Genomic DNA, 26,285 nt, shown 5'->3' with positions numbered 1-26,285 from the left:
TGGTATAGAAGGTTACAACAGGACAGTGACAGGACGCAGAGCAGCGCTCTGAAGTTACAGGTGAAGTTCAATCCGAAACGGTACGAAGTGATTCACATTGGAAGGATGGATTTGAAGGTAGAGGTGATACTTTCTCGAGTCAACCGAGGGCCGCACATAAGTACGAGTTCCCCAATGGAAACAGAGTGATGAGACTCTCTCCAATAAGGCGAGGGCGCTCATCGGTACGAGACCACAATAGTCACGGAGCGATGCACTGCAAGAGCAGGAAGACGTGTGATTGACAGGTGAGCTTGAAGCCATCCGCTGTTCTGCACATACTTATAGTGACGCTCGAAAGGCAATATACCTGACAGTAAATCAGAAGAGAAAAAATACAATTTCGTGCCTAATAATAGAACAGCTGCGGATAGTTCACAGATTTTATTTGCTATTTGTTCAGAGAATGGATGGAGACATAGTGGTGGAATTGAGGCAGGTTTGAATGAAATATCTTTAAAGTTAATTAGACTGCATCGCAGGTCACGGGTATGGGGTGGTCAAGTCATTCACTGGCAGAGGTCAGGTTCCTGCCGAACGGCCCATGCGTGCGCTGGAAAACATTGTTCTTCAAACTGCCCACAGCCCTCACTAATTTCCCGAAGATACGTGCCCTCTTTGACCACAGGTCTCTGGAATATCGCTGTGGATACATTAAAGTGTTTTGAGGAATATAAGTGCAGTGTATTTTATTGTAACACTTGTCAATTGTCACTGTGGTTTCCATCACTCAAACCGCCCGGAATGACGGGAACGAGCGAAAGAAAAGAATGAGCGAATGTTCCCCTTTAACAAAGAAGTGTTCTCCATTCCACCTGTCAGAACAAACTCCATCCCTCAATTTCAGAAGCGAATGTGTTCCTTCAAATGTTACAAAATAAATCCACTTCAAGATGAATGCCTACTTTAAAAGCAACACAGATATTAAATATATATATACTATTAAAATAGCTGAAGCCAGGTATCATGGAAAATAACATGGAAAAAAGCACATCATGTTTTGTTTTGAAGTAAATAGATTGCAATATCCCTTGAGGAGTCAAATTCATGACACGGGGACAGAGTGAGTCAAAATAACTTAACGTAAGTGTTTGTGCAGTTGGTTGTCACTAATGTCCCTGACGTGATAGCCACGCTAATTGCCTCAGTAGACTTGCTCTCAACTCAATAAAAGTCTGCTAATCCGATCCCCAGTCTATCTGAGCAGCTGAAACGTTCCGTACAACTGAACGCTGCTCCTGACGGAATATGGGATATCCGGCGATTTACTACATCGCGGCCATTTACTATCCCACACTTGTAGCGGTTGGTGTCCCCGGTAAGATGCTGGAGCTGGTTATTTTATGTATGGGGCCGTCGTTACTTTGCTGCGGTATCCGCACAGATGCTACCATCGGCTGAAACGTGTTTCCGGAATGGACGATTCGGGCATCTGATTGTATTATTTTCATTTTCTATGCTTCGATCGCAATGCCTTCTTCCTTTGTCAATTAAGCTGGTGTCGATATTGTCACTGTTTCATAATTTCACCTCGCTAGGCCTTCTGAAGTGATGCTGGTCTCTGATTTTCTAGGTCCGAGTCTCTATCAGTGCAGACACTTCGACCTTATAACAACATGGCAGCTTATATAAATGATTGTCTAGTCTATTTTCGACATGCAGGTCTGTTCTTCTGTAAGTCAGTAAATGAGAACTCATTCTTCATATCTCCTTGACTCCACTTTGTCACCGCTACAAACAATTCCTTCAGCTATTTCACCTCTAATAATGGAAAAGATGTTGTTTACAGGAGCGATCGACTGCTCACCGGTACGTGAGTCGTGGAACTCGGATGCCTCGCTTTAAACCGTCGGAAGGTCGCCAATCCACCGACACTCACATCCGTCATTGTCCTCCAGCCGGAGTGCAGCGACGGAGACCGCACACGCTGGAATCCCGCTTTTCACTTCCAAACAGACCATACCCTGCGTCGCATCGGTAGAATGGGGGCATTCAGGGAGCTGACCATATTTCTATTTTGTTTCCAAATTTCTTGCAGTTAACTTAACAGCGATTGTGATCCTTTCTCGGGGAAAATGCGGACTCTCCAAATGCATCACCCGTTACCTGGTTGGAATGGCAACAGCGGATCTGATGGTAGTTATCGTTGTTGCTTTAGTAGAACAGACCAACAATATCTACATTTATTCCAGATCCCTGCTCATCACTCCTGTATGCGCTCTGACACTTGTATTTCGGGTCATAATGACGGACTGTTCTGTTTGGTTTACGGTCAGTTTTACCTTCGATCGCTTCATCGCAATATGTTGCCGAAAGCTGCGGGAGCGATACTGCACCGAGAGAACAGCAACGGTGGTTATCGTGACCGTGGTTATAGTGAGCTGCGGGAGATGTGCCCCGGTTTACTTTGCCCTTGAACCTTACGTCATCATTGACAACACGCCGTGGCGGTGCACCGGCACATATGAATACGCCACTTCACCCGTGTGGAGAGGATACGCATTACTGGACAGTATTTTAAAACCATTGCTACCAATCGGCTTAATCCTGGTGTTTAACGGGTTAACCGTAAGACATATCGTTGCTGCAATTAGAGTCCGCAGAAGGCTTCGGCACAGCAGCGACAATCAGAAAGATGCCGAGGTGGAAAAACGCAGAAAGTCGATGATTTCGCTGTTTTCTGTATCAGCTAATTTCATATTATTTTGGATGCCCTATGTAGCCCATTCCCTGAAATGGCAACTGCAAAACTATTTTTACCAGGACAGATATTTGAGTTCCCCGGTATACATCCTACAGCAATTTGGGTTAATGTTGTTAATTCTCAGCGTGTGCACCAATACTTGTATCTATACACTGGCACAGAGGAAATTCAGAGAAGAGCTGAGGAATGGAATGAAGTATGTGTTTACATTAAATGGCCATCTGTGTAGATAACGCGCGCCTCCAATGGCAATTCAGCGGAGATTTCAAATAAAGCCGTTTTCCAATGAACAGGGTTGGCAAATATGTCATAGACTCAATTAATCATACGCCTGCTCATCCTGAAATGGTAGAATTGACGGAAGATTGCTGACTTCATACAGTTCAGGTAGGTAGCAATACAAACGTTCAATGCTGCTGGCGTGATTGTTACAATGGTTGAGGTATGTTGCAAACTATCACAGACACTCGACTGTCACAAGGGCAGGGATGGCTGCAGAAATTTCCGTGTTTTGAATGTTGAAAAATGGGCAGGGTCGGGTAACAGAGTGTAAACGGAGTGCGAAGGCAGATCAGGGATAGTAAGGCAGATGCAGAAAGGGAGGACAACGTGCAGCGTTCGTTTGTTAATAGACTGTGAGACGAACACAGAAACATGAAGGGCGCCATCTCCCCATTTGGAGTATTCTCTACAGCCGCCCACCAGATTAACAAAAAGAACTGCAAGGGGAACAGTGAGGAACCGATTGGGAGGGGAACTCGACACGTGTCATGCTATTGACACGGGTAAATGAAACTTACACAATATTCTTTGGCACCTCCCCAGGGTAAAAGGTTTCGGTATGGCAGAATTTCTCAGTTGTGTCCAGGAAGGATTCACGTCACTATAAGAAGACACTCGGACTAGCGAACAGTCCAGACCGGATCTAATAATAGAAAAGGAAACGGATCAGGTGACAGATCTCTCCGCGGGTCAGCATTTCAGAGCGATAGGGCAGAACTCCCCGACATTTACCTTGCACGGGGATAGGACCAGGAGCATGGAATGTATTTAATTGGGGCTCTGCGAATTATGGGGCTACCTGACAGGAACTTGGGAAGGTAAATTGGGAAATGGTGTACTCCGGGAAATGCGCAACAGATATGTGGTGATTGCTGAAGGAACAATGACATGAGGTTCAGTATAGGCTTGTCTCTTTATGGCAGGGAAAGGATGATAGCGTAAAGTAACCCTGGGAGACAAGAAGATTGGAACGATTCAAGAGGAAGAAAGAAAGATACTTAAGATTTAGGAAGAAAGGATCACATAGGGCTATGGCGAGTCACAGTGCAGACAAGAAAGAATTTAACAGTGGACTTAGAAGAGGTAGAAGGGGGGTTGAGAAGGCCTTGACGAGTTGCACTGTGAAGAGCAGGAGGAGACTGGAGAGAGTGGGGGCAGATCAGAGGAAAACTTGTGTCTGGAGTCCAAGGAGGCAGTGAATCTCCACACCGAATACATTGATGAATGTGAACACAGCGAAAAAAAGCAGATATGCTCGAACATGCCGACGCTGAAAAAGAGGATGCGCTGGAAACTTGGAAAACATTATGATGGATAATTTCCCCGATATAGGAAAGGATATAGTCCAGGCAATTTTGGAAGGCGAGCGAAGTTACTGCTGAGCTTTTGGACAGGATATTTGTGTCTTCGCTGGCCACAGAGGTAAAACTAGACGATTTCAGGTTGGAAAAAGTTATTCATTTGTTGACGAAAGATAACAGCTATACTTCTTGAAATTATAGACCAGGGAGTCTTACATCAGTAGTGGGTAAACTACTGGAGAGGATTATTGAAGAGGAAATTGATGAGAATTTGGAGAAACGTAGTCTGGCTACGGAGAGACAACATGGCATGCTGTGCTTTCTGAGCCAGACAGAATTATTTGAAAAAGTGAAATTAAAACAAACAGAAGAATCAGAACTGTCGATGTGGGTGCATTAATTTTGGTCAGGCGTTTGATCAGTTCCCCATTGTGGACTCATTCAGAAAGTCAGGAGGCATGGGACACAGGGAAACCTGGCTGATTGGTTCACAATTGGGTTACTCACAGAAGGCAGATGATTAGAGTGAATTCTGACCGGAAGGCAGCGGGCAGCCGTGTTCCACAAGGAGGATCGAAATTTCGGTACACTTTACAATTATACTTGAAATCTGCAGTTACGGTGCTCCGAGAAATAGGGCTGAGGGGAATAACCGATTTAATCTGATCACCCAGCAGCAGCTGGATAATTTGTAAAATTAGATTATGAAGACTAGCAGTCCTCTTTTATTATCATTTAGTAATGAATGCATTAAGAAATGATACAGTATTTCCTCCGGTGTGATATCACAAAACACAGGGCAGACCAAGACTGAAAAAACTAACAAAACCACATAATTATAACATATAGTTACAACAGTGCAACAATACCATAACCTGATGAAGAACAGTCCACATCTCACGCAGACGGGAGAAGGAACAAAAACTCTCCCTGCCATGCCCCACCACAGTCAACTCTGAGTCTTCAGAAAACTTTGAGCTCCGATCAGCCCTCCGACACCGAGTACAGAGCACCATCTCTATCCGAACGATTCGACCTCAATCATCTTTATTCGAGGTGTACAAGATAATGAGAAGCATTGATTGTGTGGATATTCAGAGGCTTTTTCCCCAGGGCTGAAATGGCTAGCACGAGAGAGCACAGTTTTAAGGTGCTTGGAAGCAGGTACAGAGGAGATGTCAGGGGTAAGACTTTTACGCAGAGAGTGGTGAGTGCGTGGAATGGTTTGCCGGCGGTGGTGGTGGAGCCAGAACGATAGGGTCTTTGAATAGTCTCCTGGATGACTATATGCAGCAGTAGAAAAATAGAGGGCTATGTGTAAAACCCAGGTAGTTCGAATGTAGGGACATGTTCAGCACTGCTTTGTGGGCCAAAGGGCCTGTATTGTGCTGTATGTTTTCTATGATTCTATGACGGCATCTTTCCGAGATTGAACAACTTTTCCACTTATTTGCACTTCTCAAAAATGTGTACAGTACAATTAAACCTCCCCCTGGAAGATCTAAATCAGCAATCCAGGCTGTCTTATATTTCCACACAACTACAGTGGAGAATCGGTTAATTACGCTTTAATTTAAATTTTGCACTCTTATTTAATTTAATACACACACACACACACACACACACACACACACACACATCTATAAATTTACTTTTTTCGGCTATGATGAATTACATTATACTGCTGCCGGAAAGATAACACGTTCCAGGACATTGCCGGTGATATTAAACCAGATTCTGAAATTGTCAGGGGAGACCCTCCCACCGGTCACGTGATCACACATTACCGCAGATGTGCAGCAGTTGCGGGTGTTACGGGCCTGCGGGTTCGCACTGTGGACTGTTACTTTAAGAGCGCCTGAGTGAGGCGGGACTATGACGTCAGTCACAAGTTTTCGCAGCTGTGCAGATTAAAATATATATATATATATATATATATATATATATATATAGAGAGAGAGAGAGAGAGAGAGAGAGAGAGAGAGAGAGAGAGAGAGAGAGAGATAGATAGATAGATAGATAGATAGATAGATAGATAGATAGATAGATAGATAGATAGATAGATAGATAGATAGATAGATAGATAGATAGATAGATAGATATGACTTTCGCAGTCTGAGTAAGTGCTGGAACTAAGAACTGCCGGGGCAGGATTACTCCAGAAGTGCGTGTCTGAAACTTCGTATAATCCATCGGAGTGGGTTCAGGAATGTCCTGTGGGACCACTCGAAGTTAACCCTTGCCTGGGTATATGATGTGGTCACCACTTGAAGACGACATTCCTGTGACAGGTCACTTTGGTGAGATATTTGAGTGGACTTTGGATCGATTCAACGGATAAGATCTTCGACGACGGCTCTTCCGTTTATCTGTGAAATTCGACGTGATCGCCTACTCTCTGCATTTGCCTCGGATTACAGATATCTCTCTCTCTCCCATTATTCACTTCGTGGACAACCGAACTTGCATATTTCACCCTCATAAGACTCTAGCTTTGTTTCCAAGTTTGTTACCTTGGAAGCCACACACATATGTGCCTACGTAACACTGTTAACTTTTGTTTATCCTGCTTAAGTTAAGATATTATAAGTAGTTACTAATAAAGATAGTGGTTTTAACATCAAAACCAGACTCCATTTGTAATCTATTGCTGCTGGTTCGTAACACGGGCTTGTTTCCCAAGTCCCGCCCTCCGCTCTGCTTTACTGAGCCGAGGGAGGGATCGCTGACTGCGGGGTGAAGACATCAAGTTCACATCGGTGCGTATCGAGGCTGGTCCCAAGCGGGGAGGCCTGATGTTGGGCAGTCAGTGCCGTTAACTTCTCCGAATTGGCGGCCTCTGCCCGCTTCCAGGAGCAGAACCTGCCGGCGTCGGTCCGGGTTGTGGGACCTTCACAGCGAACCATCTGAAATGAGCCTCTGCTCAGTCCCTGTTGTTCTAGTTCTGACGGGCGGGGGAGGAATGAGGCGGTGATCCCGGAACTATCCCCATCTTTCATTTTTTGCCCGTTCAGACAAGGCGGTGGCGTGCAAATCAGTCACCTCCTCCCACTGTGGGTGGGCATTTGTTTTTCAGCCCATTTCACAGTTATGACCTGCTGAAGTGCAGCCATTGTTTCCCGATGTATGACCCTATTTACGGGAGATTTGAACCTCTTGTATTCATCTGTGCTGCTCAAAAAATTGTACACTCCCACACACACACATACACACACACACACACACACACACACACACACACATGTCCTTATTGTGGTTCACAGTTTTTCTCTGTTATTATGTATTACTTAGTATTGCTGCCGTAAAGACAACACATTTTTATGACGAATGCCGGTGATATTGAACCTGATTCTAATATTGACATGAGAGACTCACCAATCCCGTTTACCGCGGAGCTGCAGCATCTGCAGGTTTGTATCCGCTCCCCCACCACCGCTCTCCGCCCACCACAGCGCTGGAGACGCGGAGCTCATACTGCGCATGCTCAGTATCGATAGTCGGTGGTTTCCTTTCCGTTCAGCGTTGATGCGGATCGTCGGCGGGGAGCCGGGGGAAGATTGACTGTCTGCGGGGAAAATTCCCATCGGTGAGTACTGAGGACGGTCCCGAGCGGGGAAGTCTGACGATGGGCAGAGAGTCCCGTTAACTCACCCGAACAGGCGGTTTCGGTCCGGGTTGCTGGCCAAAACTTGCCGGGGTCGATCCTGGTTGTGGGACCTTCACACCGAGCCGCCGGAGATGAGCCTCCGCTCAGCCCCTGTTGCTCTCGTCCTGGGAGCGGGATGAGGCGATGCCGGAAGCACTGCCATCTGTGGAGTTGTACCCGGGGTTCTCCACGTCTATTTTCCGGCCCGGTGGCGGATCCAAATTTCACGTGGAGCGACGCCCGGGGTAGACAATTGTTTTACATAATTCCAGTACACGGGAATCGGCCATTCGGCCTGTTGTGTTCTTGCGGACAGAGAAGACAAATGGGCAGTAATAACCCGTTAGGGACATTACCCCACGTGTGTGAGGGTTTATCTTTCGCCCGTTGAGACCAGTAGTGAGATCCAGATTAGTGACGTCACCTTTTTTTTGTCTGGGCATTTTGTTCTTGATTCCATTCCTGCATTGCGACTTGCCGAAGTGCAGCCAATGTTTCCGGGAAATCCATGTAAGCATATTCCATATAGGTGGGTTCCTCAAAAGTGTGAACACTTTAGTGCAGTTTCTCTAGCTGTTCCAGAGCAGAAGCTCATTCTGTCTGATATTTCCACACAATTAAAGTGGGAAATCGTTTATTATTGTCAAGTACCGAGGTGTAGTGAAACTATACCTGTTTCATTTTATTTCTGTTTCTTTTTTTTCATAAATCATCGCCCAGATGGGTGGGGAGAGGTGAGAATATCTAGGTTTAGAAACATAGAAAATAGGTGCAGGAGTAGGCCATTCGGCCCCTCGAGCCTGCACCACTATTCAGTATGATCATGGCTGATCATTCAACTCAGAACCCTGTACCAGCCTTCCCTCCATACCCCCTGATCCCCATAGCCACAAGGGCCACATCTAACTCACTCTTAAATATAGCCAATGAACTGGCCTCAACTGTTTCCTGTGGCAGAGAATTCCACAGATTCACCAATCTCTGCATGAAGAAGTTTTTCCTAATCTCAGTCATAAAAGGCTTCCCCTTTATCCTCAAACTGTGACCCCTCGTTCTGGACTTCCCCAACATCGGGAACAATCTTCCTGCATCTAGCCTGTCCAATCCCTTTAGGATTTTATACGTTTCAATCAGATCTCCCCTCAATCTTCTAAATTCCAACGAGTATAAGCCTAGTTCATCCAGTCTTTCATCATACGAAAGTCCTGCTATCCCAGGAATCAATCTGGTGAACCTTCTTTGTACTCCCTCTATGGCAAGGATGTCTTCCCTCAGATTAGGGGACCAAATCTGCACACAATACTCCAGGTGTGGTCTCACCAAGGCCTTGTACAACTGCAGTAGTACCTCCCTGCTCCTGTACTCGAATCCTCTCGCTATAAATGCCAGCATACCATTCGCCGTTTTCACTGCCTGCTGTACCTGCATGCCCACTTTCAATGACTGGTGTATAATGACACCCAGGTCTCATTGCACCTCCCCTTTTCGTAATCGGCCACCATTCAGATAATAATCTGTTTTCCTGTTTTTGCCACCAAATTGGATAAATTCACACTTATCCACATTAAATTGCATCTGCCATGAATTTGCTCACTCACCTAACCTATCCAAGTCACCCTGCATCCTCTTAGCATCCTCCTCACACCTAACACTGCCGCCCAGCTTCGTGTCATCCGCAAACTTGGAGATGCTGCATTTAATTCCCTCATCCAAGTCATTAATATATATTGTAAACAACCGGGGTCCCAGCACTGAGCCTTGTGGTACCCCACTAGTCACTGCCTGCCATTCTGGAAAGGTCCCGTTTATTCCCACTCTTTGCTTCCTGTCTGCCAACCAATTCTCTATCCACATCAATACCTCACCCCCAATACCGTGTGCTTTAAGTTTGCACACTAATCTCCTGTGTGGGACCTTGTCAAAAGCCTTTTGAAAATCCAAATATACCACATCCACTGGTTCTTCCCTATCCAATCTACTAGTTACATCCTCAAAAAATTCTATGAGATTCGTCAGACATGATTTTCCTTTCACAAATCCATGCTGACTTTGTCCGATGATTTCACCGCTTTCCAAATGTGCTGTTATCACATCCTTGATAACTGACTCTAGCAGTTTCCCCACCACCGACGTTAGGCTAACTGGTCTATAATTCCCTGGTTTCTCTCTCCCTCCTTTTTTAAAAAGTGGGGTTACATCTGCCGCCCTCCAATCCTCAGGAACTAGTCCAGAATCTAAAGAGTTTTGAAAAATTATCACTAATGCATCCACTATTTCTTGGGCTACTTCCTTAAGCACTCTGGGATGCAGACTATCTGGCCCTTGGAATTTATCTGCCCTTAATCCCTTCAATTTACCTAACACCACTTCCCGACTAACATGTATTTCTCTCAGTTCCTCCATCTCACTGGACCCTCTGTCCCCTACTATTTCCGGAAGATTATTTATGTCCTCCTTAGTGAAGACAGAACCAAAGTAATTATTCAATTGGTCTGCCATGTCACTGCTCCCCATAATCAATTCACCTGTTTCTGTCGGTAGGGGACCTACATTTGTCTCAACCAATCTTTTTCTTTTCACATATCTATAAAAGCTTTTACAGTCAGTTTTAAAGTTCCCTGCCAGTTTTCTCTCATAATCTTTTTTCCCCTTCCTAATTAAGCCCTTTGTCCTCCTCTGCTGAACTCTGAGTTTCTCCCAGTCCTCAGGTGAGCCACTTTTTCTGGCTAATTTGTATGCTTCTTCTTTGGAATTGATACTATCCCTAATTTCTCTTGTCAGCCACGGGTGCACTACCTTCCTTGATTTATTCTTTTGCCAAACTGGGATGAACAATTGTTGTAGTTCATCCATGCAACCTTTAAATGCTTGCCATTGCATATCCACCGTCAATCCCTTAAGTGTCATTTGCCAGTCTATCTTAGCTAATTCACGTCTCATACCTTCAAAGTTACCCCTCTTTAAGTTGAGAACCTTTGTTTCTGAATTAACTATGTCACTCTCCATCTTAATGAAGAATTCCACCATATTATGGTCACTCTTACCCAAGGGGCCTCTCACGACAAGATTGCCAATTAACCCTTCCTCATTGCTCAAAACCCAGTCCAGAATAGCCTGCTCTCTAGTTGGTTCCTCGACATGTTGGTTCAAAAAACCATCCCACATACATTCCAAGAAATCCTCTTCCTCAGCACCTTTACCAATTTGGTTCACCCAATCTACATGTAGATTGAAGTCACCCATTATAACTGCTGTTCCTTTATTGCACACATTTCTAATTTCCTGTTTAATACCATCTCCGACCTCACTACTACTGTTAGGTGGCCTGTACACAACTCCCACCAGCGTCTTCTGCCCTTTAGTGTTATGCAGCTCTACCCATATCGATTCCACATCTTCCTGGCTAAAGTCCTTCCTTTCTATTGCGTTAATCTCCTCTCTAACCAGCAACGCCACCCCACCTCCTTTTCTTTCATGTCTATCCCTCCTGAATATTGAATATCCCTGAATGTTGAGCTCCCATCCTTGGTCACCCTGGAGCCATGTCCCTGTGATCCCAACTATATCATAATCATTAATAAGAATCTGCACATAATTCATCCACCTTGTTACGAATGCTCCTTGCATTGACATCAAAGTTTCTGGAAAACTTTGATTATGTTGCCTATTTTGCTGCGGCAGTGGGAAATATCAACACAGTCCATGGAGGGGCTGCCTGTTTCTATGTTGTGCTCAGCTGCGTCCACAGTTCCCTGGTATTTCGTGCAGTCACAGGCAGAGCAGTAGCCGTACGAAGGTGTGAAGTATCCGGCTGGGATACATCCAGGATGCGTTGATAAAGTTTGGTAGCAGGCCAAGGGCATACGCTGAAATTCTTATTGTTTGTTCTGGCTTTGTTATTTGATAATCTGTTACCTAGTATTATGTACAATTATTTCAGTCTCTGTGTATTGCTGGAGGACCATCAGAGATAGTCCTTGATCTCTTCGCCAACTGGTTGCGTTGCTCATTTTCTGCCATCTTGTTCCGTTCCGTCCGGCCTGTATCCCAACACCTCAATGATAAGTATCAGCAATCTTTCTATTGAACTTTGTCTTCATTGTGAAGTGTTCTCTTTCTCCTTTTACTTCATTGAGTTTTCCGGGAAATGTTTTTGTTTTACTGATTTTCATCTTCTTTTTTTGTTTAGATGTTTTCTGTTTTGTTAGCTAGAACTATATGACATTTTATTGAATGCAGCACGTGGCAGGGTGAAAGCAACCATTACAATTACAGTTTCATTGTAAAAAAAAATGGTTCCAGTGTTAATCTTTGTCATAACGAAACTCCTGGCATTTTAAATGGAGTTTGTGGCTCACTTTTTCAGTTACTTTTCTGAGCCACTTCCTCCGTTTCCAGGGCAACAGCCTGTCAGAGCTGAAGCAAGTGTTGCACATGTGGTCGATCTGCGGTCAGCGCCTTTCAGCGTAGAGACAGTGGCCTCAGGAGCAAATGTAACAGAGTGACAGCGGGAGGAAAGGATGCTGTGAGCATTGACTGTATGGGATGTATTACACCAGGGTCAGAATGAACTCTGAAATAACGAACTGATTGGAGTAGGGTGGTATTTACATTTTAGCGCGTTGCTGATATTTTGCAATCAGTTACCATCTGTGCATTAAAATGAGGAGGTGGAATAACACTACAGTTGCATGAAATTTGAAGAAGACGAAAGTACTGGAAACGCCCAGCAGATCTGCAGCATCTTGGACAGTCCAAGTTTAGATATCGGATCTTCCACCATTTCTCCTTTCACAGATGTAACCTGATGTACTGAGTTCCCATAATTTTCTACTTTATAATTTTACATTTTGTTCCTGCTACACTGAGGGGAAACATGGCAATATCCCACACAGCAATGACATTGTGACCAACGTGCTCAGTTTAGTTGCTGGAAACAAGCTGAAGTGTATCTGCATCCTCTGAAAATCTACAGATTGCTGAACCAACCTGACCACCAGCCCCGGCAGAGGGTCATTAGGTTCCAGTTCCATCTCAGATTTTGAGCCGGAAATGGCAGGAACATCACGGCAAATCGCTGGCACCAAAGTGGCTTTGTATTGGTTATAATATTGGGCTGGTGACTCTGGCAGTATACGGGCTTCAGTCCAGGTTGGTAATTCGACAGGTTGGAATTTCCTCAGTCTGCAGTGAAGGTGAAGTCTCGGGCGGTTAGACATTGGTTATGGGGAAATTGTCGTCTGCACCACCCAGTGGGACATCAAATCTGACAAGTATTCTGGAGATTTTTGAACAGCTAACTATGAGGATTGGTGAAATAGGGCAGTGATGTTGTTCATCTGAACTTTGGAAAAGTCTGTAAGGAGGTCCCGCATGGCAGCTGATATGGAAGGATAGGTCACATGGGATTCATGGGGAGTTTGCAGATGGATTCACACCGGGATCGAGAACAAGAAGCAGAGGGTGATGATTGAAGATGGATTTAGCCAATGGAGGCCTGTGACGAGTGGGATGTGCCTGTCAGTGTCGAGACCTCGTTAATTTTATTCATGCCATTGATTTGTATATGAGTGTACATGGCACAGTTTGCAAGTTTGATACTAAATTCGGGCGTCTGGTTGATATTGCAACAGGTTACAATAAATTTCAAAGACATCTTGGTCAGTTCAGAAGACGGGCTGAGAAATGGCGAATGGTTTTCAACTTGAACAAGTGAGAGTTGGTCTTTTGGACAGTCGAGGCCAGGGTGGGACCGGTATAGTGAATGGGAGGGCAGGGAGTGTTGTGGAACAGATTGAGAAACGAAAACAAACATCATTAATACGCAACACAGACTCTAATGCAGATAGAGAACAGATACGTGGCTCCTACAGACAGGCTCAGCTCCGATACAGGGTCTTCCATCTGAAATATTAACATACTCTCTGTCTTGTCGAACAATTCTAGCGGTTTTGTTTTAATTATGTTAAAGATATTTTGGCAACTTGCTGTTTTGTATGTATAGCGCGTCTACATTGTCTTTAACAAGGTGCAATGTAACAGTCTGGTTATAGCAAGGTAAATGCTCAAAGAAATCTTCACCGGGGTTTAGGTGATAAGATTTGTTTTACAAGTTTTCCAGGATTGGGTTTTTGATAGCTGGAGCTACCAGAGGTTTAATTGAACACAGCAGGTGGCAGGGTAAAAGCAGCCATTTCAATTTTAGTTTCCCCGTTACAAAATGGCTGCAGTGTTAATCTTTGTAATAATGGAGCTCACAGCATCTGATGTTGAGTTTGTTATTTCCTTTTTTGGTTATTTTCGGTGAGCCACTTCCTCCGTTTCCAGGGTAACAGCCCGTCAGAGCTGCAGCAAGTGTTGTACTTTTTATCACTCTGTGGTCACCGCCTCTCAGCGTAGAGACAGTGGCCTCAGGAGCAAATGTAACAGAGTGACAGTGGGAGGAAAGGATGCTGTGAGCATTGACTGTACGGCATGTACTACACCGGGGTCAGAATGAACTGAGAACTAACAAGCTGGGGGATGTGGGATTCTATTTGCACAAATCTGCTGATCAGTTTCGGGGTGTCCCAAGAACTTTGTAATCAGATGATATCTATGCATTAAAATAGAGAAGCAAAAAAAAAAATACTGCCTTTGCAGGAAATTTAAAGTAAGAAGGTGAAAATCCTGGAAGTGCCCAGTTCTGACACTGGGTCTTCCACCATTTCTCCTTTCACAGATGTTGCCTGATGTACTAAGTTCCCAGCATTGTCTATTTAATAATTTTACATCAAAAGCATATTGTTCTTGCTACTCTGTGTGCAACATGGCAGCCGGCTGTGCATGGCAAGATCCTACACAGCAATGACATTGTTATGAAACATGCTCAATTTAGCTGCTGGAGACAAGCTGAAGTCTGTCTGCTTTCTCGCACAATCCACAGACCGGTGAACCGGCCTGAGCCCCGGCCAAGGCAGATAGTCATTAGTTTCCTGTTCCACCTTAGTTTGTGAATCGGAACTGGCAGGAACACCATGGCAAATCGCCTGTGCCAAAGCGTCCTAGGGGAGTCTGCGTGTGGCTTATAATATTGGGATGGAGTCTCTGGGAATATAGAACTGGCAGTATACTGACTTCATTCCAGGTTGGTAATTTACAGCTGGGATCGGAATTTCCTCAGTCTGCAGTGAAGCTGAAGTCTCGGGCAATTGGACGTTGGTTATGGGGAAGTCACCAACCACACCACCCTATAGGGCATCATATTAGTCAAATATTTTGGCTATTTTTGGAAGAGGTAACTGGAGGGATAGATGAAGTTGGGCAGTGTTGTTGGTTATCTGGATTTTGGTAAAACTTTTTACCAACATCCTGGGTGGCAGCTGATGTGGAAGGTTAGGTCACGTGGGATTCACGGGGAGATTGCGCAGTGGATTCACACTGGGCTCGATGACAGGCAGTAGAGGGTGATGATTGAAAATGGATTTAGCGAATGGAGGTTTCTGATAAATGTGGTGTGTGTGTGTGTGTGTGTGTGTGTGTGTGTGTGTGTGTGTGTGTCAGCTTTGACACCTCTGTAATTCATTATTCATGCCATTGATTTGTATATGAATGCACGTGGCACGGTTAGCAAGCCTGATGCTAAATTCGGGAGACTGGTAGATATTGCAATAGGTCACAATAAATTTCAAAGGGATCTTGATCAGTAATGGAGATGGGCTGAGAAATGGCAAATGTTTTTTTTAAGTTGGAGAAGTGAGAGATCCTGCATTTTGGACATTCAGTCTGGGGTGGGACTGGTATAGTGAATGGGAGGGCATGGAGTGTTGTGGCAGAGAGAGATCTGGGAGTACAAGTGTACTGAAAGTTTACGGGCAAGTATAGATGATGGAAAAGGATGTTTTAGTCATGCTGGCCTTCATCAGTTGGGGCATAGAGATTTGGATTATGGCCATTATATTGAACTTATAGAAATTGTTGGTGAGTCAACACCGAGTATTATTTGTTCACCCTACTGTAGGAAAGATATTATCAATCTGGAGAGGGTGCAGACGAGATTGCTGAAGATGTTGCCTGGACGAGAGGGCCGAGTCATAGGAAGAGGTTGGCCGAGCTGGATCTTTATTCCACAGGAGAATGGGGGTAACATTTTAGGTGTTTATAAGATCAAGAGGGTGTATAGATAATGTGGTTGGTCGTGGTATTCTCCCCAGGGTTCAAGATTTGGGGTCGTTTAAGGTCATTCCAGTACACTGGTGTAAAGGAGAACAAAATTATTAAAAAATAAAACAATGCCTGTGATAGCGTATAAAAATTGATTTTATGTCCATAAAGTGACGTTAGGCACAGGTGTGCCTGGACATATGGTGACAGGCATTGACTGCATGTCCATAAAGTGACGTTTGGCACAGGAGTGTCTGGACGTTTTGTGACTGACAGGAAATGTTAAACGCGTGGTGATGGGCGTGTGGAGGGGTGAGTTATTGGGTGGAGGTGTTGATCAGGCTTACTGCCGGGGAGAAACTGCTTTTGAGTCTGGTGGCCCTGGCGTGGATGCTACGTAGCCTCCACCCTGATATGAATGAGACAGTCCGTCAATGATCAGGGTGGATGGGGATCTTCATGATATTACTGGCCATTGCCGGCACCTGTCTATACATATATATCCTTGATAGCGGGTAGGCTGCTGACAATTATGTGTTGGGCAGTTTCACTACCCACTGTACATCATTCCTGTCCACCGCGGTGCCGTTTCCGTACCACGCAGTGATGCAGTATGTTGGGATGTTCTCTGTCGGACGTCTGTAGAAGGACGACGGTATATAGAGTTTGAACACAGTTCAGCTCTCTTAAGTCTCCTTAGAAGGTTCGTGCGGCGTTGCTGAGCTTTCCTGATTGTGTGAAATATGTTTTGTGGCCATGAACGGTTTTGTAAGATGTGCATGCCCAGGGGTTTGAAACCACTTCCAGTTTCCACTGTGGCGCCAGACCCTCTTCTCTCTGTATGTCATCTCACCGATATTAGTGATGGGTCCCACCACTGTCGTGTCATCGGCAAGCTTGACACTGTGATGACTTGGGTGTGTTCGATCAGTCATCAGTGAGCATGTACAGCAATTGGCTCAGCACAAACTCCTGGGGGTCACCGGTGTCGAAGATGATGAAGATAGAGGAGCGGTAGTGTATCCTGACTATCTGAGATCATTTGTTTAGGAAGTCCAACACACATTTGTACAATGGCTTGTTTAGACGGAGGGGTAGAAATTTGTTCACCAAGGCCTGTGGGACAATAGTGTTGAATGGAAAAATGAAAATCAAAAAAAAAAACATTCTGACAGAGTCTTTGTTTTCTAGACGTGTCAGGCCAAGGTGAATGACAAATGCTATGGCTTCGGCTGAAGAGTGATTCGGTCGGTAAACATATTGGTGACTGCCCAGTCAGCAGGGATTGGAGACTTTGATATGTGAAGGTGTAGAGTTCGTTGGTACGGGGAGGATGGTGGCTAATTTTTGGCACGTGGAACAGCACCATAAATTAGTGAAGTGTTGAAGATGGCCGTGAAGACATCAGTGGCCTGTTTAAGTACTCACCCTGGATATTTTCTGTCCAGGCATCTCTGCAGAGTCTTTATTACATCTGCTGTTACAAACAGTGGCGGCTCACCTGCGAGGGGAATAGCGTTTTGTGGCCAGCTTGTGTTCAAGCCTCAAGCATTGTTTAGAGCATCAGGGAGGGAGGCGTCACTGGTACAGCCAACACGACGTTTTCCCCTTGTACTCTGTAGTGCCCTCGATGCCCAGCCACACATGTCAAGGTTCGTTACTCAGGTGTGTGGAGTTCAAAGCCAAATGGCCCACCTACCTGAGAGTTAGTCTCAATGCACAGAATGTGCTGATCAGCGTTGGCATCATTGGCTATCTACCCCTGATTCAGCGTGCTCACCGTGTTTGGAAATTCCCATTCATTGTCGTCTGTCTGTGAACAGATGGAAACTAAAGAAAAATTTAAGATGTTGCAAACATCAAATCATAAATTGTTGACAGCCATTCCAACACAGGGTGTTAGACCTGAAAATATAAACTTCGTTCCTTAGACGTTCTTTATCTGTTGAGTCTTTATTTCATGTGTAGCTTTTTAGTACATTGCCTTGGTGTGACGGGCATGGACTGTGCCTTTAAAAGTGAGAGAGAGAGATAGAGAAACTGCTACAGTACTGCAGCCTGCTTCTGGGTTGCTATGGTGAGAGAGAGGCGGAGTTATGTGATTGACAGTTCTATGTTCACAGTTGCTTCTTGGTTGCCATGGTGAGAGAGAGGCGGAGTTATGTGATGGACAGTTCGATGTTCACAGTTGCTTCGTAGCGTGTTTATTTAAGCAAGGTCAGATGACTCTCCCAGAGACACACAGTGGGACACCGGTTACAGCGACCGGTCAGTGAAAGGAGGCCAGTGACAGAGGAGTCACTGGGTGGAACTTTCGAGTGCCCACAAGCGTGGGTTGAGGATCGATCAGGGTAATTGATCAGTGGCTGTCACGGTGTGTCGAAGAGCTGACCCTGTGGAGGCTACCGGTGTGTCTACCCTTGCCTGGGTGGTAGCTCACCCTCGAAGACTGTCCCCTTAGTGATAAGCTGTGTTTGGCTAACTCGAGAGTGGATTCGGAGCCTGAGGACGGAAGATCAACGGTACCTGTTTACTCGTTCTTCTCATAGTGTGGTTTTCACCTTGGATTACAAATACATCTCTCTCTCACATACTAATTCCGTGGATCGAACTGAACTTCCTTACATTTCCATCGTAAGACTTTAACTCTTGCCACCCGAGCTTGTACGAGTTTTGGAATTATATTTATACACACACAAACACTAGTTACTAACTTATAGTGATTTTAACATCAAAACCAGACTCCAGGTGTGTTCTATTGCTGCTGGTTCATTTAAACCGTTGCGTGTACGTAACACTTAGAGTAATTTAAGTCTCTTGGGAAACGGAGTTGTGTGAAACTGGGAAACTAGGTTCAAAGCTATCAGTTGGGATCTAATGCAGATAAGTGTGGGTAGGAGAAACCAGTATATGACTTACAGAGTGACTGGCAGGGGTCAGCGGTGTGTGACCGAACAACGTGACATGGGAATACAGAACCATACTTCCTTGAAAGTGGCACCAGAGATAGGTACCGTCATAAAGAGAGTTCTGGGATTCTTGGCCTAATTATATCAGGGTATTTCGAGGAGGAGCTGGAAGGTTAATGCGCAAGCTGTCAAAGACACTGAGTATCCAAATTTTCAGAATTGCGTGCAATGATGGTCAGCTACTTGGATGAAGAGTGCCAGGGGAAATATACGGATGTTGCTGGTAGTTCAGTAAATGAGTTATAGGGAGAGGTTGAACAGGTTAGGACTTGAGTCCCTGAAGCAAAGGAGAACGAGGGGAGGTTCTAGCAGAGGTTCACAACCTTTTTTGCCATTGATCCCTACTATTAACACAAGAGTCCGTGAACTCCAGTTTCGGAAACGCTGCTGGAGGTTTACAAAATGATTATGATATAAGTAAGGTGAATATATCTGTGTGCTTTTGCCGCACAGATCGGAGAAGATCATGGGTTTACTGCAAAAAGTGAAATATTTAAGAGGAATCCGAGGGGGAACTGCTTCACTCTGAGGGTGGTGCGAATGCGCAACCAGCTCCCAGCAGAAGTGAGAGATGAAGGTTCATTTGTAGTATCTGAGAGATGTTTGGGTAGGTACATGGATAAGGGAGATATAGAGGGCTATGGTCTGGGTGCAGGGGGATGGGACCACATCGAACATGGCACGGACTGGATGGGTTAACAGTTCTGTGTCTGTGCTGTAAGGGCTCTATGAATTTAATTTCATCGTTCGACACATAATCGACATTTGTTGCAGACAGGTCGTATCCAACAATGTGTTTTTGTTTTGGACCTGCGTCAGCACCGCTGATAGTGATAGTTCTGCAGAGGTGAAAGTACCAGGAAAATTACTGAATGCACCTCAACAGGGTTAATACATCCACGAGAATCAGTGTTCATTTTGCTCATACGGAAACTCAGAACCTGTCACATTGAGTTTCTTATTTCCGTTTTCGGCTACTTTCGGTGAGCTATTTCCTCTGTCACCAGGGTAACAGCCCACCAGTGCTGCGAGGAATGTTGAAGACTTTTACCGCTCTGTAGTCCCTGCCGCTCACCGGAGAGACAGTGATCTCAAGAGCCATTGTGGATGCGAGAGAATGCTTTGAGAATTTACTCTACAGGAGCTGGAATGAAGAGATAAATTATGAATGTCGGGATTGTATTTGCACAATTCTGTTCAGGATTTAACAAACATCATGAAATGAGCCAGTATGTGTGGATCAAGTTCAAAAAGAGAATCTGTTGTACTGAGTTCCCAATAATATAATTTCAATTTTTTATCAAAATCATTTTATTCCTGTTATACTGCACGAAATGTGCCGACCAATTGACCTGCCCCATGTCTCACTCAACAATAAAATAATGGACAAATATGCTCGATTGAACTATACAGATCAGTTGAAATTCATCCGTGCCCTCTTTGTGACCCAAGGTTCATGTTTCCAGCTCGATCCCAGTCCCGACAAAGAATCATATGCTTTCAGTTGTGTCCTGGTCGGTGTGGGAGTGTTAGTGTTTGAACTGATAATAGCTGAGACACAGCTGTATATTACTGGCAGCAAAGATTCCCAGAAACATTGAGGCTTGGTTTATAATCCTGGGAAGGGGACTCCAGGAATATGTAACTTACACTGTTGGGGCTTTCAGGCAGGTTTATGCTTCTACAGATGGGACTGGTTGGAACTCCTTCCGCGTTGAAAAGGATACTGGCAGTGGGAATCGCTGATTACACCACCCAGTGTGAGAAGTGGCGAAGATGTGCGATGCTCTTGTTGTGTGTTGTGACGTGTGAGGTTGGGTCCTGGAATACCCCACAGGGCTTATTCACCCAAAGATCAAAGTGCCCGGGTTTATGAGATGTTGAGCGAGTATTTACGTTCTCACAGATGTTTAGTTCTAGAGTTCCTTTGGAAGCAAAGCAGAGAATGAGTTCCCATTCCATACGCACAGAGAGAGTTGGTGATTAACTGGACTGTTCCGAGTTTGAAGCCGTTGAAATCGATCTGAAGGTTCAGTGTTCAATCCATGTTTGGAAATTCCCCCTCACGGTCCCTTGTCTGCCACCCAGTGGGAGTCAAACAGAAACTCAAGGTGATGGACACAGGACAGAACAATACATCACAGGAACAGGCCCTTCGGCCCAGAATATTGTTTCGAAAAAGCTAAACAGTAAATCAACCCCACAAAACACTAATCACTCCTACCTACACAATGTCCATATCATTTCAAACTTCCGCACATTCATGTGCCTATGTCAACTTCTCTTAAAAGTCTTCAACTTATTTGTTTCTACCACCACACCAGGGAGCGCATTCCTGGCATCCACCTCTCCCTGCGTAAAACAACCTACCCTCACATTCCTTCCAACACCATCACCGACTTCATCCGCTCAGGGGATCTCCCATCCACTACTACCAACCTTATAGTTCCCACATTCCGCACTTCCCGTTTCTACCTCCTACCCAAGATCCACAAACCTGCCTGTCCTGGCATAGACATATTGTCTAAGCTTGCTCCTGCCCCGCCGAACTCGTTCCTGCATACCTCGACACGGTTTTATCCCCCCTTGTTCAATCCCTTCCTACCTATATTCGTGACACTTCTCACGCTCTTAAACCTTTCGATGATTTAAAGTTCCCTGGCCCCCACCGCTTTATTTTCACCATGGATGTTGAGTCCCTATATGCTTCCATCCCCCATCAGGAAAGTCTCAAAGCTCTCCTCTACTTTTTGGATTCCAGACCTGATCAGTTCCCCTCTACCACCACTCTGCTCCGTCTAGCGGAATTAGTCCTTACTCTTAATAATTTCTCCTTTGGCTCCTCCCACTTCCTCCAAACTAAAGGTGTAGCTATGGGCACCTGTATGGGTCCTAGCTATGCCTGCCTTTTTGTTGGGTTTGTGGAACAATCTATGTTCCACACCTATTCTGGTATCTGTCCCCCACTTTTCCTTCGCTACATCGACGACTGCATTGGCGCTGCTTCTTGCACGCATGCTGAGCTCGTTGACTTCATTAACTTTGCCTCCAACTTTCACCCTGCCCTCAAGTTTACCTGGTCCATTTCCGACACATCCCTCCCCTTTCGAGATCTTTCTGTCTCTATCTCTGGAGACAGCTTATCTACTGATGTCTACTATAAGCCTACTGACTCTCACAGCTAACTGGACTATTCCTCTTCTCACCCTGTCTCTTGCAAAAATGCCATCCCCTTCTCGCAATTCCTCCGTCTCCGACGCATCTGCTCTCTTTTCATTCCAGAACGAGGGAGATGTCTTCCTTTTTTAAAGAAAGGGGCTTCCCTTCCTCCACCATCAACTCTGCTCTCAAACGCATCTCCCCCATTTCACGCACATCTGCTCTCACTCCATCCCCCCGTCAGCGCACTAGGAATAGGGTTCCCCTGGTCCTCACCTCCACCCCACCAGTCTCCGGGTACAACATATTATTCTCCGTAACTTCTGCCACCTCCAACGGGATCCCACCACTAAGCACATCTTTCCTTACACCCCACTCTCTGCTTTCTGCAGGGATCTCTCCCTACGCGACTCCCTTGTCCATTCGTCCCGCACCCCCCCCCCATCCCTCCCCACTGATCTCCCTCCTGGAAATTATCCTTGTAAGCGGAACAAGTGCTACACACACCCTTACACTTCCTCCCTTACCACTATTCAGGGCCCCAGACAGTCTGCGTCGGGTCTCTCCAATATATAGAAGGCCACATCAGGAGCACCGGACGAAGTATATCACCCAAGCCGACTCAGCTGTGAGTCGGCTTGGGTGATATACTGTGTCCGATGCTCCCGATGTGGCGTTGTATATATTGGAGACCGACGCAGACTGGGAGATCGTTTTGCTGAACACCTACGCTCTGTCCGCCAGAGAAAGCAGGATCTCCCAGTGGCCACACAATTTAATTCCACATCCCATTCCCATTCTGATATGTCTATCCACGGCCTCCTCTACTGTAAAGATGAAGCCACACTCAGGTTGGAGGAACAACACCTTGTATTCCGTCTGTGTAGCCTCCAACCTGATGGCACGAACATTGACTTCTTTAACTTCCGCTAATGCCCCACCTCCCCCTCGTACCCCGCTGTTTATTTATATACACACATTCTTTCTCTCTCTCTCTCCTTTTTCTCCCTCTGTCCCTCTGACTATAACCCTTGCCCATCCTCTTGGTCCCACCCCCCCCCCCACCTTTTCCTTCTCCCTAGGCCTCCTGTCCCATGATCCTCTCATATCCCTTTTGCCAATCACCTGTCCAGCTCTTGGCTCCATCCCTCCCCCTCCTGTCTTCTCCTATCATTTCGGGTCTCCCCCTCCCCCTCCCACTTTCAAATCCCTTACTCACTCTTCCTTCAGTTAGTCCTGACGAAGGGTCTCGGCCCGAAACGTCGACTGTACCTCTTCCTAGAGATGCTGCCTGGCCTGCTGCGCTCACTAGCAAATTTGATGTGTGTTGCTTGAATTTCCAGCATCTGCAGAGTTCCTCGTGTTTGCCCTCACATTTCTATTGCATCTACTCCCTCACACCTTCAGTGCATGTCCTGTAGTATTAGACATCTCTAACTAGCGAATATGTACTCCCTGTCTACTTTATCTTCGCCTATCATAATCCTAGAAACCTCTGCAAGATCTCAGTCCTCAGCCTCAGTCCCTCCATAGTAGATCTGCACTAAAATATGGATAATGTTTGAATCCATACTGGCCAAGAGTTGTGAACCGGATTCGTTATCTTTTTTCCTCTCCCTACAAACTGCTCTTTTCCACTGATTCTGGTTTCTTTTTATTGCATTCACCCAGGAATAGTTTAAATTTTCTGGAAATGGAAAGTGCACAGGCGTTCATTTTGTGATAGTTTGTAAACCAGCAAAGAAACCATGGCTTTTCCCAGTGAATTATTCGGGTATCAATTTGCCTGTTATTCCTGGAACGGTGATCCAGATAGTTATTTCTAACAAGGTTCACATGATTAATCTCAGGAATGATAGTCTTTATGAATGAGGAAAATTTTATGGCTTTGTACCTGTACTCAATGGAGTTCACGAGGATCGCGGTGGTTGGGGATGTTGGTTTGCTATTTAGAACTACTGAATACTACGAAGCCTGGATGTTACATCGGGATGATGTCTCCATCAGATGGAGACTCTGGGATCTGCGAGCGGAGCCTCAGATGAAAGAAGCTCCACTCTAAACCTAAGATGGGAGAAATTACTGCAGACAGGTGTTGATTGACCTGTGGAATTATGTTAACAAAGAGGGTGATGGAGACTGTCGTTGGGTATATTCATCTTCTTGATTGCTAGGTAGGCTGACTGTTATAGCAGCAGGAATACGGTGTTGGAATAAATCAGCCATGGATGAATTCTGGAGCAGACTTGATGGACCGAATGACCTAATTCTCTTCCTGTGTCTTATGTCTCACCATTACTGAGTGATGACGCCTTCGTATCCCATATCAGGTTTGGTGACATGTGAGGGTCAATTACAGGTTTGCTCACTGAGATCATTACATTTGTCTCCTACATTTAAATTACAGTTGGTCTGTTTCTAATAACATTGTGCAGAAATGTTTTGTTCTCGTTTGTATTGTTAACTTGCTTCGTTGTCTCTCTGGTTAAAGTTAGACCTGCGGTGAGAGATTTATTGGAAGAAAAGCCCACAACTGGAAGCAAACCACAACTGAAGACCGACAATTGAACCAGCCTGAGGACTGAGAGCATTAACCGGAGAGAACCAATCTGACTCGGAGTTTCCAGTGATGCAGTCAGGAGAAAGTTTGGTGAGTCTCATTTACTCAAACTCTGGTCCTTTTGACATACATTGCTGTAAGAAGAAAGGTATGAAATAGTTGGAGTGAGACTGAATGAGCCCCGAAGTACCAGTTATGTCTCTGTCAGACCCAATTGCAATCACTCCAGATCTGTTAATGTGCCGTCAGCAGCACCAATCTTTAAAGTCACGCATATTTCCTCAGTGTTTGCTCATTTCAAGTTCTTTCATTTTCTAAAGTAGCTTTTGGACAGTCTTAATGTTTCCTTGCTTGCCTGTGTTACGGCATAATCATCTCAAAATGCGTTGACAATTTCCTCTCTTTGCAAGACGAAGTAATTGGTTTCTGCTGCACTGTTTGCAGAAATGTGGAACTACCATCAACGACAGCAACACGACATTGATTCCTCTGACTATTGCAAGATGCAATGATATACTTGCCCTCAATTACATCGTTCTGCAAGCCTTCGCTAAGAACGAACGCATTTGATGCCAAAGGTCCCAGCACCACATTTCATTCAGTCCCAACAAGCAAAAGCCAACCAATAATTTACATTTACATACCCTGGCGACATCCAGTATTTTCGACTAATAAATTGTCAGAACCTATGAATCTGTGATCAAGCAGGAATGTGTTTTGCAATGTTCCCATTTGAACCTGTACAAAAGGCACGAGTTCTACCTGTACTTGAGATGAGCGAATGTCCCTGCAACCAGGTCTGCTGGAGCTGCCGGAGTCGGTTTAAACTCAGTCGTTGAGGGATGGGAACCAGAGTGTTTGGTCAGATGATGGAGCAGTTGATATAAAGGTAGGTGCAAAGTTCACAGAGGCAGTGTAAGGATAGGCTGTGGACGGTGGTCGTCATTTGGATGGATTGAAATGTGTTGAATACAATAAGTAGGAAAAATAAGAGTAACTTATAACATGGTTAGTGTGTGGGTACGTGGCCAGGTGATTAAGGCATTGGACTAGCGAACTGAAGGTCGTAAGTTTGAACCCTAGCCGAGGCAGCGTGCCTTCAGCAAGGCATTTAACCACACAGTGCTCTGCGACGGCACTGGTGCCAAGCTGTATCGGCCCTTGCCCTTCCCTTGGACAACATCGGTGTCGTGGAGAGGGTAGACTTGCAGCATGGACAACTGCCAGTCTTCTATACAACCTTGCCCGGTTGTATGAAGACTTTCCAGGCGTAGATCCATGGTCTCGCAAGACTAACGGATGTAGAACATGGTTCAGTACATGGATGGTACATGTTATCACCATTACACAGGCAGGACTGCTACAAGGGAAGGATTGGCTGTCTGATGTTTCAGAGTTTCAGAATGCACATGGAGGGAAGTGAAAGGAGGACAATTATAATTGCTAATCAGGGTGGTATCATCGGAGTACATCATGGAGGGAC

The 26,285-nt window shown here is 45.3% G+C and overlaps 1 protein-coding gene and 1 long non-coding RNA gene across 7 annotated transcripts in view; one reads left to right on the top strand and one right to left on the bottom strand.

The window, feature by feature from the left end:
* Positions 1-423: 423 nt before the first annotated feature.
* LOC140208236 (uncharacterized) lies at positions 424-8,314 on the bottom strand. Its single transcript, XR_011888702.1, has 4 exons — positions 7,978-8,314; positions 7,702-7,891; positions 3,544-3,668; positions 424-682 (listed from the first exon to the last, which is right to left on the bottom strand). It is a non-coding gene; the product is annotated as an uncharacterized lncRNA (long non-coding RNA).
* The window catches only part of LOC140208234 (NACHT, LRR and PYD domains-containing protein 3-like), a 48,465-nt gene continuing 29,995 nt past the window's right edge, over positions 7,816-26,285 (top strand). For 5 of the 6 annotated variants that reach the window (XM_072276753.1, XM_072276754.1, XM_072276752.1 and 2 more), the window contains exons 1-2: positions 7,816-7,912; positions 24,734-24,892. The gene's annotated coding sequence lies outside the window, so the exon portion shown is untranslated. The remainder of the gene's footprint in view (positions 7,913-24,733; positions 24,893-26,285) is intronic. The other variant, XM_072276750.1, reaches the window with a different exon arrangement.

Source organism: Mobula birostris, chromosome 13 (genome assembly GCF_030028105.1).
Source record: "Mobula birostris isolate sMobBir1 chromosome 13, sMobBir1.hap1, whole genome shotgun sequence".
Classification (NCBI taxonomy): domain Eukaryota; kingdom Metazoa; phylum Chordata; class Chondrichthyes; order Myliobatiformes; family Myliobatidae; genus Mobula; species Mobula birostris.
This window is presented reverse-complemented; position numbering and strand designations above follow the sequence as displayed.